Raw genomic sequence first — 12,987 nt, forward strand, 5'->3', positions numbered from 1 at the left:
TATTTAATTCATAAAGTTTCTGTACTCATATATAGTAAAAAAACAATCAAAAAAGCATTCAAAGATAACTTAAGAAAAACGAAAATGTACACTGTTATGTGTTACAATAACCAAGAAATCAGGGACAGCTCCCTGCGTCGACCTTTGCACTCACAGTAGCCCCTCCTTTCTCATCCTCGTTTGCAAGGGTGTATCACAGCCAGACTCAATACAAATGAGGTGACAGCGACGCCAGGTAAGGATTGAGTTGATTGTTGCTTAATTAGGTAAACTCAGTTAAAATCCAGAAAAAAATGTAAAATCACCAGTGGAGATGACAGACAAACAAGAGACTCCGGAGAGTCAACCAACGCGTTTCGCTGTCAAGGCTTTGTCCGTGTTACATAGAGATTCAAAACCATGTTACGATTCACATTTACATACCACATTCCAGTTTATTCGTCTGTTCCTGTCATTCCAAACTATTGTTCTCATTCAATCGTTCTTTTTGTTAGGTGTCCCCGTAAAGAATGGTTGTGTACTATTCTCAATAGGTTTCGGGTGTCTGTGCACCCTTCTTCAGGACAACTTCTTCTTCTGCAGTTTCTTAGAGCCGTGGAGCGAGGGCACCTGTAAATAGGTTTACTCTTGGTATCTCACTGGTCACGCACAGTGCCGTACACCCTGGGAGTCACACTTGGGGATTCTGGAATTTCCAAAGTGAAGGTGCCTATTACTGGAGCTGCATGTGCCAAGCTCTCTAAACCTTCTTCTCTGCAGTTCTGAGTTAAGGAGAGCAGCGAGTCCCAAACTAATGCAAAAAGTGAAGTGGGAAAATGGAAAAACAGGCTCCCATCTTCCCCCTCTCGCGCCTGGCCTAAAGGTTCACGGCCCAAGCACCCGCCACGAGAAGAGTTTGCCCATCTACCAGACGACCAGATACCCTGGTACAGGAACATAAGGATGTGTCCATCTGCCTGCCCAGCAGCCCGCCCTGCCCATGCCGATGCCTGCGGCATGGATCAACTGGACTAAAACTATACGTCGTTAGAGATGCCATGACGACCTAGCCAACGGATAGCACACCTGTGCCAACATACACACTAGACACTCCCGCACCAATCTACATGAAGAATATACTCAGTGCTATGACGTAGGCGACAGACATACTCACGGACGTGCATCTTTATTATTTTCCACATAGGCTCTCAAAATGCAGAAACGCAAGACGCACCATGAACTCATCTAAAGAGCTTGCTTACGCTTCTTCTAAACCTAGGTGCCATAATGAGAATTATAACGAAGACACGATACTGGTCATAAGACAGTATGAGACTATAACCTAAAGCGCCTGTGCACCAAATGGTTCCATCTATACACCAGGCCTAAGTAGGCCGCAAGCAAGAGCTCCCGTGGACGTTAACAGAACAAGAGTCAGGTTGCTGATCCTGCAGAATGAGCCTGGCGAAAGCAGACAGCCAAGGTCGTAATGTTGCAAACCCACATTCCAAAAGCAGACCATCAAGGGCACGATGTTGCAACCTCGCACGCCGTGCACCAACATCAAAGTTGCACCTGCAATTAAATCAGGCACACAGTGGAAAAACAATATTAATTGTGCAGAATTCTGCCTCAAACACGGTCCCACCTCACGTGACCAAGCCGAACCTGACGAGATGCCAAGCCCAGGAGGAAAGAGGCGTCTGGATCCCTCGTTACGAGACACAGGCAGATACACTTGAAAGGATCAATGGACATCTGCGACGGTGGGAGTATTCGGCCATCCAGCTCATGAATAAGTCTTCACATTGTCTGCATGTACCCATAGTGAAACATTGTTGCAAATTGCAGGTACACCGAGAGCTGGGAACAGCGATGGTCCCAGGCTGGGAAGCTCACGGGCGCACCAATCAGAACATGGGGCTCTTATCACTGACGACAGTAACATTAACCAATCATTAGGAGCAATGTTCCCTCTAATTATTTTTCTCTATGTGCAGAACTGGTTTGCTGTTGTGCGCACATTATTTTCCATGTGCACAACTGACTAATAAGGTAAGCCACTTTGTGAGCATGTGTATTTAATGAACTACCGTCGCAGAAGAGCGTTTGGAAAGGAATTTCCTCTTCCCAGCCACGGCAATTCTTGACAAATCTTGCAACACTTTTTTCAAACACATAGGCTAAAATAGAATGTCATATGTGATTAAACAGAAAACTCATCAACCAGTCCAAGACTTCAGCATCTGTCAGAGTACCTTGAAAACGTTTTATGCCACTGGAAAATTACTCCTGTGTAATATAAAACACAAATATTGCTCGTCATAAACTGATGTGGCTGTCAAGAAATTCTGACAGAATACAACATTTGCTGATGGATTAAAAAAGCAATGTGTCAAAAAACATGCTGATAGGAGTTCAAGTGCCACATTAATGAAGTAATTCAAGCTCCAGGAGAACATGCTTATAATATCCTTACAGCTAAGAGACATATGCACCATCCATTTTTACACTTTAAAAATGAAAATGTGCCCAACAAAAACGAAAAACAGCTCTACTGATATTTTTTGGAATCGGTGACCGGTAGAGCAGTGTCATAGGAAGGAACTCTTATAATATTAATGCCTGATCTCAACAGGAATTTTAAGGGGAAGAACATCTTTTAATAAGCAGAAGGTATCCCTACTGGCAAAGCTAATTACTTTCTTACTCCCTGAAAAATCATTTGACTCCAAGTAGGGAGCAAAATCTGATTAGTGCCCTGCGAATACCCCTGATATAGGAAGTTAAATGACAGGGCATATAATAAAGTCTATAGTTCTGCACCACAGCCTAGATAAAATGAACTAAGAGCCTTACTCAGGTTTGTTATGGAGCCCTGCTGACGAAAACACAATATATATATGCCTTTTAAGTTAATATAATCAATTCATCAGAGATACAACTGATTGAGTGCCTTCCTCTGTAACTATGAATTCCTCTTCTGTAATTCTTTATCAATTCAATAAGATGCAGGCGGATGCTAGAGACGATACACACAGAACACATTATTATATTGAAAAGCCCTCAGCAGCTGAGCATAGAAAGAAAAAGAAGGTACTGTGTTCTAGACGGGTACTAGAATTTCCTATCCTTCAGCAAACAAGCAACACATTTCCTTCAGTGTACTGCCGAAAAATCTGACTTGGTTTTTGAAATGTGCGCTTCGTTCATCACCCGCAAGGAGTGATGACCTGTGCACTTTCACCAATACCCTTCCCTGGCCTCTGTGCTAGCCTCCAATACTAGTAGATAGAGCACTGTAAAAAAGTGAGGGATTGTAGCAGTAAATACTCACTGGGTTATTTGCAGATCCACAATACTTTGCAAGCAAGGCATATTTAATGCCTCAACATATGTGCATTTTAAGAATGTCATGACTCTGCATGTACGCAATTCTTTTGCAGTGCATACAAGATTGTTTGCAACATACCCCACCCTTGTATCATTGTTTAGGATTACACAATGCTCAGTGAAACCGTTTTTGCATTGCAGAGAGTTAACATATAATGTGTGACCGTCTATGCCCAAAGGAACTTTGATGACTTGGAAACGAGGCAGATTGTGTGAAAAGCATTCTCCTGTCTTAATATCCGATGCCCTGATACTATGGATGAGTAATCGTAGACATAGACCATACCCATTATCCCTTGTATTCAAAATACATGATATTGCAATGTTGGTCTCCACTTATAGGGTAATGTTAGTAATGCTAAAGTAGGAGATCCTGAGCATCACATTTGTCTTAAACTCCTTACAGGGCAAATTAATATTTGAGCTTTATAATGCGTTAACTTGCAAGGGTGCCGCTTCAAAGCACTTGCGTGACATATGGACAAAAAAGAGGAAGTTTGGGATAAGGTTACACAACCATGTAGCCTGCTAACTTACAGTCAGTATCCAATATTTTAGCTGGTAGTTCGATTGTATCGTGTGGGTGACGTTTTCGGTAAGGCACAATGAGTAACAGAAATTCTAGTATGTGAATGTTATAAATATTATTCATATTACAACAATCATAAAACAAGTGGATGTTAGTACACGTCTTCTAACCTTTTGCAGAGTCAAGAGAGGAAGAGTCATCGTTGTCCGGTACTATCTTAATGTGTTCTGGGGCAGAAGTTAGTCATAAGGTAAAAGTGTGGTAGAATCAAGCTTAGGAGTCATGGGTGGGGAGGGAACATTATTTGGTTAATGTGTGCAGGTATATCTTGGTTAGATTCTTCTTTTCATGGAGCCAGTTTTTCATATTAATTTTTAACCTCTTATGTGTGTATTTTGCTGTTAGGGGTTTTAGGTGTTTACGGTCACCCTTGCATAGTAGGTTAATGCAGAATATCAAGACTAGTTGCTTATTTTAAGAGAAAGCACATTTCAATTAATTGCAGTGGCTTGTGCCTTATTAAATATTTTTGAATAGGTGAGAATTGTCTGTGTGCGCTGCAAAAAATCTTCTGAGCGGCACCCAGAAGGAAGCTGGGCAAGCGCACATGCGCACAGCTTAGAGGGAACACTGATTAGGAGTCTTCATGTAACAATTCTCATGTATCTAATTGTAGGGACAACCCAGATATATCACCTGACTAACCCTCGTCCACTCATATTATTCTCTATACGTATGCTATACTAACCCTACCACTCGAGCAACCAATTAAGAGTGGCGATAGGTTTTTTGTTAACTTTCTAGAGTGACGCAAGTAGCGCGTCATACTACAGTAAAAAGGGCCTGCGAGCCCCACGATTGTGTGTGTGTCAGGTCAGACGCGTATGATCCTTGACCCATCCCTGCCGTTTGTGTTTAATAAACAACAGAGTCACCTTGCTTCTTATGTGTGTCTTATACTCTATCTCTTTTGGGATATACGGGAGGAGTTGGGGCCTCCCTGCCCGGAGGTCTGCGGACGGCCCAGCTGACCCCGGCAGAATTTCCCCCCGACAAGTTGGAGGCACTGCTGAGATCTGTTTAAGATCGGCATTTTTATTTATTTATTTATTATTATTATTTTTTTTTACTTCTTCCAAGCACTCCAGTTGCGAGGAGGCCCGGCGGCGCGGCCCCCTCTGCCGTCGCCCCCTTCTGAGGACTACAGGACCGTCGCGGAACTGCGAGAAGACCGGACAGCGCAATCTGGATATTGGCCCTCGGGAGCCGGTTGAGAAGTATCCCGCCCGCGGTTGGCGAGTGTCCAGACGTGGTCCAGACGAGGGGAGGTGGCGAGCCGCTTGGAGGGGTGCACGCAGTCGAGCGGCCCCGCATCAAGAGAACTTGGTGAGCATGACACGCACAACAAACAATGTGAAATTGTGAGGGAGGGGGGAGGAATTAAATACGGGAGGCGGGAAGTGTTGCACAGGTGAACGGCGAAGGTTTGACAGTTTAGTGTTAGAAATAGAATGAATGATAGTTGAACAAGCGCGAGAGCAGTTGGCTACGTAACGTGAGAGAAGGGGGCGGAGCGCGAAAACATCACGTGCGGCCGCTCGTAGACACTGATTGGCCTAGGCCGCGACTACGTGTAAGGGTGTGTGTGTGTGTGTGGTTTCCTACGATTTGGCATTTATTGATCAATGAGTAGATGAGGATCCCTATTGTTCGAGCAAGACACTCGATAGGTAGATGATGTTTCCCTGTAGGCGGTAGCTAGTTAGTTGCCCAATACGGAAGATAATTGGCTGGTTAAGCCCTCCTGTCGAGGGGCGTATCACACGCGAGGCGACGCAGCGTGCGCAGTCCGATTATAATGTTGATTTGATTACCTTGTTCCAGGAGTGACAGGAAGACAGCTGTGGGGTTAACGGAGGTAGATTGCAGGTGTATTTCGGATTTAAAGAGTATATGAAGAACTTACCAGTAGCTCTACGTGATCGGTGACGTCACCAATAGGGTTTTCACCTCGTTTTGAGAGTGTTGAGGAAGAGAACTGCGGTAAGGGAGTGGAAACAGAGATAAACGGTAAACGAGTTGATCAAGGAAAGGCGAAACGGGGAACGTGGCTGCGCACGGAGAACGCCGGCCACGGCAAGTGTAGAAGGGGGAGGAGCACGTGAAAACAGGACGACTGTATAAGAACGTACTAAGGGGTACGCAGCCGCAGGGGGCTACGTACGCCTCGGCCGCAGGGGGCCGTAAGGGTGTTGTATAAAGGAAGAAAGGCAGAGGAAAATCTACAAATGTAACATACTATATTTTTATAATTTTCCTTAAGCGGACTATCGTAAGTCCCCAAACTTACGGGGCCAGGTAACGATATAAGGCTGTATATTGTAAACTACTAGTGGGATAAACTGATACCAGATTAGGGAAGGGTAGCGAGTGGAGCGCTACTATGTCATACGGAACAGGATCGGGAGGGTGGGGGAACACCCTCATCACGCCACTACAATACATATGCACAACACTGCCACCCCATAGGGAGAAACTGATTAAGTATAGCATAGAATGGACCCAGGGGACGGATAACAAAATGCTAACACCGTGGCCGCCTAACGGTAGCTTCGATCCATATGCCCAACATTCACTATTAAATCATCTGCACAATACATATAAAGGGAAGAAGTTGGCAAATCACGTGGAGGTGTTTAACTTATGGAGGATGTTCCAGGGGTCCCGACCAGGACCAAATGGAATATTCACTATGGGGGAAATACCAGAAGAAACAGAGATTAAGGAGGAAGGAGAGGATGGGAAACAGGGGTATGAGGACCCAAAAACCACGGGAAACAGAGGTGAGGGAGGAGAAAAGAATAATAAAGCAGATGAAATAAAAAAGGAACCGAGCAATGATATACCCCTAGTAACGGGAGTAAAAACAGAGGGAGGGGGGTTGTACCCTTTAAGAGAATTGGGAGAAATAGAAAGAGGACAGTTAAGGGCGGCTGAGGGATACTCGAACCCGGCATACAGCCCTCCACCATATGTGGCTCATAGGAAAATGCCAGCAGGGGAGGGGAGGACTGGAGAAGACCAGATTGTGGAAATAGGAAACGATGAATGGGTAGCTGCACAGATATTATTAAAATTACGAGGTTCATTAACAGGAGAAGAGAAAGAGGTAGTAAAGAAAACAGACGAGGATAATGCCAGGGAGAGTGAATTGAGGGGGGAAGAGCTGTTAAGACAAAAAGAAGAGATTTTGGAGGAACGATTAGCAAAATTAAGGGATGAACAGAATGAATTGATCAAGCAGCTTGAGAGGGAGGAGAGAGAGAGAGCGAGGAAAAGGAAAGAAGGTAAGAATGAATTGGAAAAAATAAGGGAACGAACTGAGGAGCAAAGGAGAGAAGCTGACAGGGTAAAAGCAGCAGCAGAAAGGGTATCAAGAGTAATACTGCGGGAAAAGAAAAGGGAGGAAGAAGAAAAAGAAAAAGAAATGGCAATATGGAGGAGGAGGTTACTATCAGAATCAACTAAGAAATACGAAGAAGGGAGGGTGATGGAGAGTATAGTAGAAAAAGAAAGGGCGAAATAGGAAAGGAAGAAAGAGGATGAAAGAATATTAGAACAGATGAGAAGTGAAGTGATGGAGGAATTGAAAAGGAAAAGGGAGGAAAATAGTAAGGAGATGGAGGAAAGGTATGAAGGAGAAAGAGGGGATAGGGGAAGGGAGAGTGGAATATGGGGGGATGTATATGATGACACAGAAGTAGCAACAACATCAGCACAAAGGGGAGCGGTTGATAAAGGAGAAAGAGGAGAACTGGACCTAATAGATTTACAAACAGTAACGATCAAGGGGAAAAAGACCGAGTGGGGGGTGCCGTTTATGAATAGCTTTTGTAGTGAGGAAGAGGGAGTAGAAAATGAAGGGAGAAACAGTGAAAGGGAAAGCTTGGATAAACTATACATCACCCGGACCAACATAGACTCACCATGGATCAGTAGGAGAAAGGATGAGATGGAGAGAAGTGAGGAGGGAAAGAAAGGAATAGAGAAAAGACAGGCATATGAGGACGCAACATCCCCATCCCCATCATCCCCATCACGCCCTCCCCTATCGCACCCTACATGCTCAACCACCTCACGTTCGTTACGCAAAATAAAACTAGCGCCCTTCACCGACGAACGGACACCCTATACATGGCGGCTTAGAGACCTCCCTAGTCGCAGACAGGAAAGAGGTATACACATGCCCACATTAAATACAGAGAAAGATGGAAGAAGGGGAAAAGATGGAGAAGAAAGAGGTATGAGCAGGGGAAATACAAACGAAAGTGAAAATGTGGAAGAAAGGGAAGAGGAGGAAGGGTGTGAGGACTCAATATTATGGAACACAAAGGGTGAAACAAGACATAATTTAATGCCACTTTTGGAGAGAGGTGGGGTTAGACCACAGTATGTTCCTTGGAAGCATACCGATAAAGAAAATATAAAATGTAGGCTCCCATCATTAAGTGGAGGTGCGGGTAAATGGATATATGAAATGGAAAAACACACCGCAGGACAGAAGCTAGCAGTAGGAGATGTAAAGGGCCTTTTAATATCAATATTAGGGGATAGAGCGGATGACATATGGAAAAGAGCGGGATTTCATGGGGTAACAATAACAAATACATCGCACGATGGGGCACCGTTCGCAAACTGCAGACATGCACTATGGCAGGCATTGAGGGTACAGTACCCAGACACATCAGATATAGGAGCAATTACATCCCGCAAGATGCATGAGAACGAAGATCCTGTTGATTATATCCAGGAAATCCAAGAGAAGTGGCGCATGGAAACTAGAGAACAATGGGATAAAACACCAGCAATATTTTACCATATACTGGTACAAGGGCTCCCAGAAGGAGTTCAGAAACAACTAAAGAAAGTAGTGGGAATGGAAGCAAAACCATGGCCCGAAATACAACTGACTATAGTGCATCATTGTAGGACATGGCAAGGAAAAATGAAACAAAAGGAAGAGGACATGAAAACGGAAGAGGCTAAATTAGTACAGAAAAAGCTTACTAAATACACAATGGAAGGGGCACTAATAACTACACCTACAACAATGACCCAAAGCCCCACACAAGTAGTGGCTGCACAAGATTCCTCCCAAATACCACCTTCACAGACTACAACACAACAGGTGCCGCCACTCCAACCATACACGCCCAACATGGGAGGAGGATACCCAATGCAAGGAGCTGGATATTACAATTATAACAGGGGGAGAGGAGGAATTATGAGAGGGAGAGGGAACGGGTATGGTACCCAACCGCAGGTGGGAGGATTTAGAAATTCCTACCCACAGGGCAACCAGTATACCAGGACAACACAGGGAGCTTTCCATGGCAGAATAGGGAACCACCGGTGTGTTGGAGCTGTGGACTATTAGGGCACATGTCACGCACGTGTAGAGTTAGACCAGGAACACCATCATGGAGTGATCAGGGACAACCACGGCCCGCACAGGTACAGCAGGGCATACCACAACAGCAAATGTTGCCACCAGGAAATGAACAACAAAAACAATTAACACAACAACAGCCCCAAACACTGCCACAACAACAGGTAGCGATGACACAACAACCACAAATACCACAAACACAACTGGGTAGGGTGACGGTTTTGGGACACAACCCTTATACCGGAAATGGCCAGTCGTTGTACCCCCAATAGGACAGCCCACAGACGGCCTTGGTGTGTCCCATCCTGTCAGTAACACCTAATAGTGCGGAGGAACCACGCATAGAGGTAACGATAGGTGACAAAAAATTATCATTCCTTGTTGACACCGGGGCGACCCGGTCTTGCATAAGGGAAGGTAAATTTAAGATGTCAGGCGAGACCATGAACACCCAAGGATTCTCTGGGGCTAGAGGGTTGGTTCCCTTTACTGATAACATTCCCTTATCTATTGGAGATTATGACCTGTCAGTTCCACTTTTATATTATAGTGCCTCACCAGTAAATATACTGGGGAGAGATATAATGAACAGGTTGAATATGATGATCTCCTTTACTGAGGACGGCATAATTTGCTCTACTCCGGGGATTAACATGCTCACAGCACGACAAATTATGCAGGCATACTGTGGACAGACATCGATTAGGGCGGAGCCAGTAGATGGTGAACTCTTCCAGTATGGAACAGACATGGCAATTGCATGGATGCCAGGGATAGAAGGGAAAATATGGAGAAGGCCAGCAACCTATCTGTTCAGACCAGAAACACCTGTTAATGAACCAGAAGGGAAGGTGGTTTCAATGGATATTGAGAGCATTATTGCAACAGCCGATTATATTGCTGTACATGCCCAAGACAGAGAAGGAAGAGCATGGAGGGCAGTGATAGCATTAGCAGAAGGATGTAGGCTCACCCAGGTGTCAGATGAGGAGCTGTTTTCAGATGAAAAGGAGGAAGGTGAAATTGTGTTTATGATGAGTGTGGAAATATGGCTAAGAGTGGCCTACAAACAAGTAGCACAGAAAATTGCAATGGCACTTGAGGCACCCGCATGCACCCCGGTCCCTTTCTTTAAGGACGATATGTCAAAGGTACCCAAATCATTGTGGACTACTGGCCCCTATGACGTGGGCTGCATAAAAAGCATAGGGGGGAGTAAAAATAAAATTGAAAAAAGGTGCAATACTCCCCAGAGTAAAACAGTACCCACTATCAAAAGAGGCAGATGAGGGCATATATGAAACCATAACGGCCCTTATAAATAATGGTATATTGGTCCCCTCAGAATCACCATGTAATACGGCTGTGTACCCAGTGCGCAAGGCTAAAGGGGGGTCTTGGCGCTTTATACAGGATCTCAGGCCTTTGAACAACATAGTAGAAGCGGAATATCCCGTAGCTGCAAACCCGGCCACAATATTGTGTGGCATTCCAGCAGAAGCATCACGATTTACAGTGATCGACCTTAAAAATGCTTTTTTCTCAATACCATTACACCCAGACTCACAAGATCTGACGAGCTTCACTTACAGAAACGCTAAGTGGAAGCACACCAGATTACCACAAGGGTATTGTGAATCACCTTCAATTTTCAACAGAGTGATACAGATGGATTTGGGTAACATTGAAGAAGAAAGCACGGTGTTGCAGTATGTGGATGACATAATAATTTGCAGTAAAAACGAAAAAACATGCAGAGAGGACTCCTTAAAAATGTTGACAATATTGGCTGACAAAGGTTACAAGGTAGACATGGAAAAGATACAGTACTGTCAAGAACAGGTACTTTACATTGGTCAGCTTATATCCCAACATGGAAGAAAGATCGCACCACAAAGAGCACAAGCTATTTCGACCACTCCAATGCCACAAACTGTAAGGGAACTGCAGCAGTTCCTGGGGCTCTGCAACTACTGTAGAGCTTGGGTATTTGATTACAGTTCATACATAGGACCCCTGCTTGAGGCGTTACGGGAAGCTAATAAAGGGGAGAAAAAACTGGGGTGGACGATGGAAATGAAAGAAGCTTTTGATGAATTAAAAGATGCGATATCAACTGCTCCGGTACTGGCATCCCCAGACTATGAGCGGCAATTTTTTATATTTTCACATTGCGACTCAGCAGTAATGAAAGCAGTGTTGGCTCAAAAGACAAGCATGGGCTACAAACCCGTAGCATTTTACAGTGGCCACTTAGATCCTGTAATGTTAGGCCACTTCCCCTGCGAACAAGGTCTCGCCGCAGCTGCTTTTGCGGTGGAAAAAGCATCAGCAATCACCATGGGGTGCCCGACTACACTATTTGTGGAACATGCACTTTTTGCGATATTAAATAAACCTAAATCCACCCTAACCACGCAAAGAGCATCAGGTTATGAGATCATTCTATCCAGAGCCGAACTATCAATTGTTAGATGTAGCACGGTCAACCCTGCAAGGTTCCTAGCAGAAGTAATTGAGGAGGGAGATTATGCCCATGACTGTACACAAATAACTGAAATGTACTCATGTACTAGAAAAGTTGAGGAAAACGCACTAGAGGGGGGTGAGCTCTTATTTATTGATGGGTCATCAACTATCAATCAGAGGGATGGTGTGAGGAGGACTGGGGCAGCAGTGGTGAAAATGATGGAGGTACCGGTGTGTGTGGCAGTGAAATGTGTACAATTACCACAGCATTACTCCGCTCAAGCAGCTGAACTGGTCGCACTGATCTTGGCGTTGAAGGAAAGCTTTGACAAACGAGTGACCATATATTCCGACAGCGCATATGTTACATCCACTGTCCACTCAGGGTTGTCGAAATGGAGAAGAAGAGGGTTTAGGAGAGCTGATGGCACTCCAGTGCAACATGCCCTCTTATTGGCTGAACTAATTGAAGTAATTAATAATCCCCAAGAATTAGCTTTAGTGAAATGCACCGCACACACCAATGGTGAGGACCACGTCTCGAAGGGAAACGCAGCAGCGGACGCACATGCGAAGTATGCTGCATACTTTGGTGAGATATGGAACCCCCCAGAGTCACAGAGAGGGAGAGGGAGGGGAATGGCTAAGGAGATGTTGATAAGAGAAGGGTACACCCATCACCCAGCCACACAGATTATGGAGTTACAAGCGGCTGCACCAATGGCCGAAAAAGAAATATGGGTAAAAAGAGGGTGTACAATGTCACCAACCGACGCACTATGGCGCCAGGGTGGCACTGGAAAGGTTGTAATACCATTGGCACTTTTGAACACCGCCCTGAACCAACTACATTATCCAGTCCACACAGGCAAGGAAGTAATTGCAGCACGAATTAGGGAAGACTGGTTCTGCCCCGAGTTAAATTCGCATGTGTCGAATTTTATCAGTAATTGTCTCACATGTCAACAGTTTACGGCCGGCCACACTCTAAAGGTGATAAGAGGTACTATACCCCGGCCAGAGGGACCTTTCCGGCATCTCCATATTGACTATGTTGATATGATCAATGTATGTCAAGGAAATAGGTATATGATTGTAGTAGTATGCCCATTCTCTAGGTGGATTGAGGCAGGGCCCTGTTCACACCCAGATGCATTTAGAGCAGCCA

At 44.8% G+C, this 12,987-nt stretch overlaps 2 protein-coding genes across 5 annotated transcripts in view; one reads left to right on the top strand and one right to left on the bottom strand.

The window, feature by feature from the left end:
- Positions 1–12,987, bottom strand: part of DAO (D-amino acid oxidase) — a 431,100-nt gene that overhangs the window by 277,944 nt on the left and 140,169 nt on the right. The window lies entirely within an intron of this gene.
- Positions 1–12,987, top strand: part of LOC138492366 (uncharacterized) — a 47,134-nt gene that overhangs the window by 29,095 nt on the left and 5,052 nt on the right. The window lies entirely within an intron of this gene.

This window comes from Ambystoma mexicanum, chromosome 10, assembly GCF_040938575.1.
Source record: "Ambystoma mexicanum isolate Mex_15411 chromosome 10, UKY_AmexF1_1, whole genome shotgun sequence".
Lineage (NCBI taxonomy): Eukaryota > Metazoa > Chordata > Amphibia > Caudata > Ambystomatidae > Ambystoma > Ambystoma mexicanum.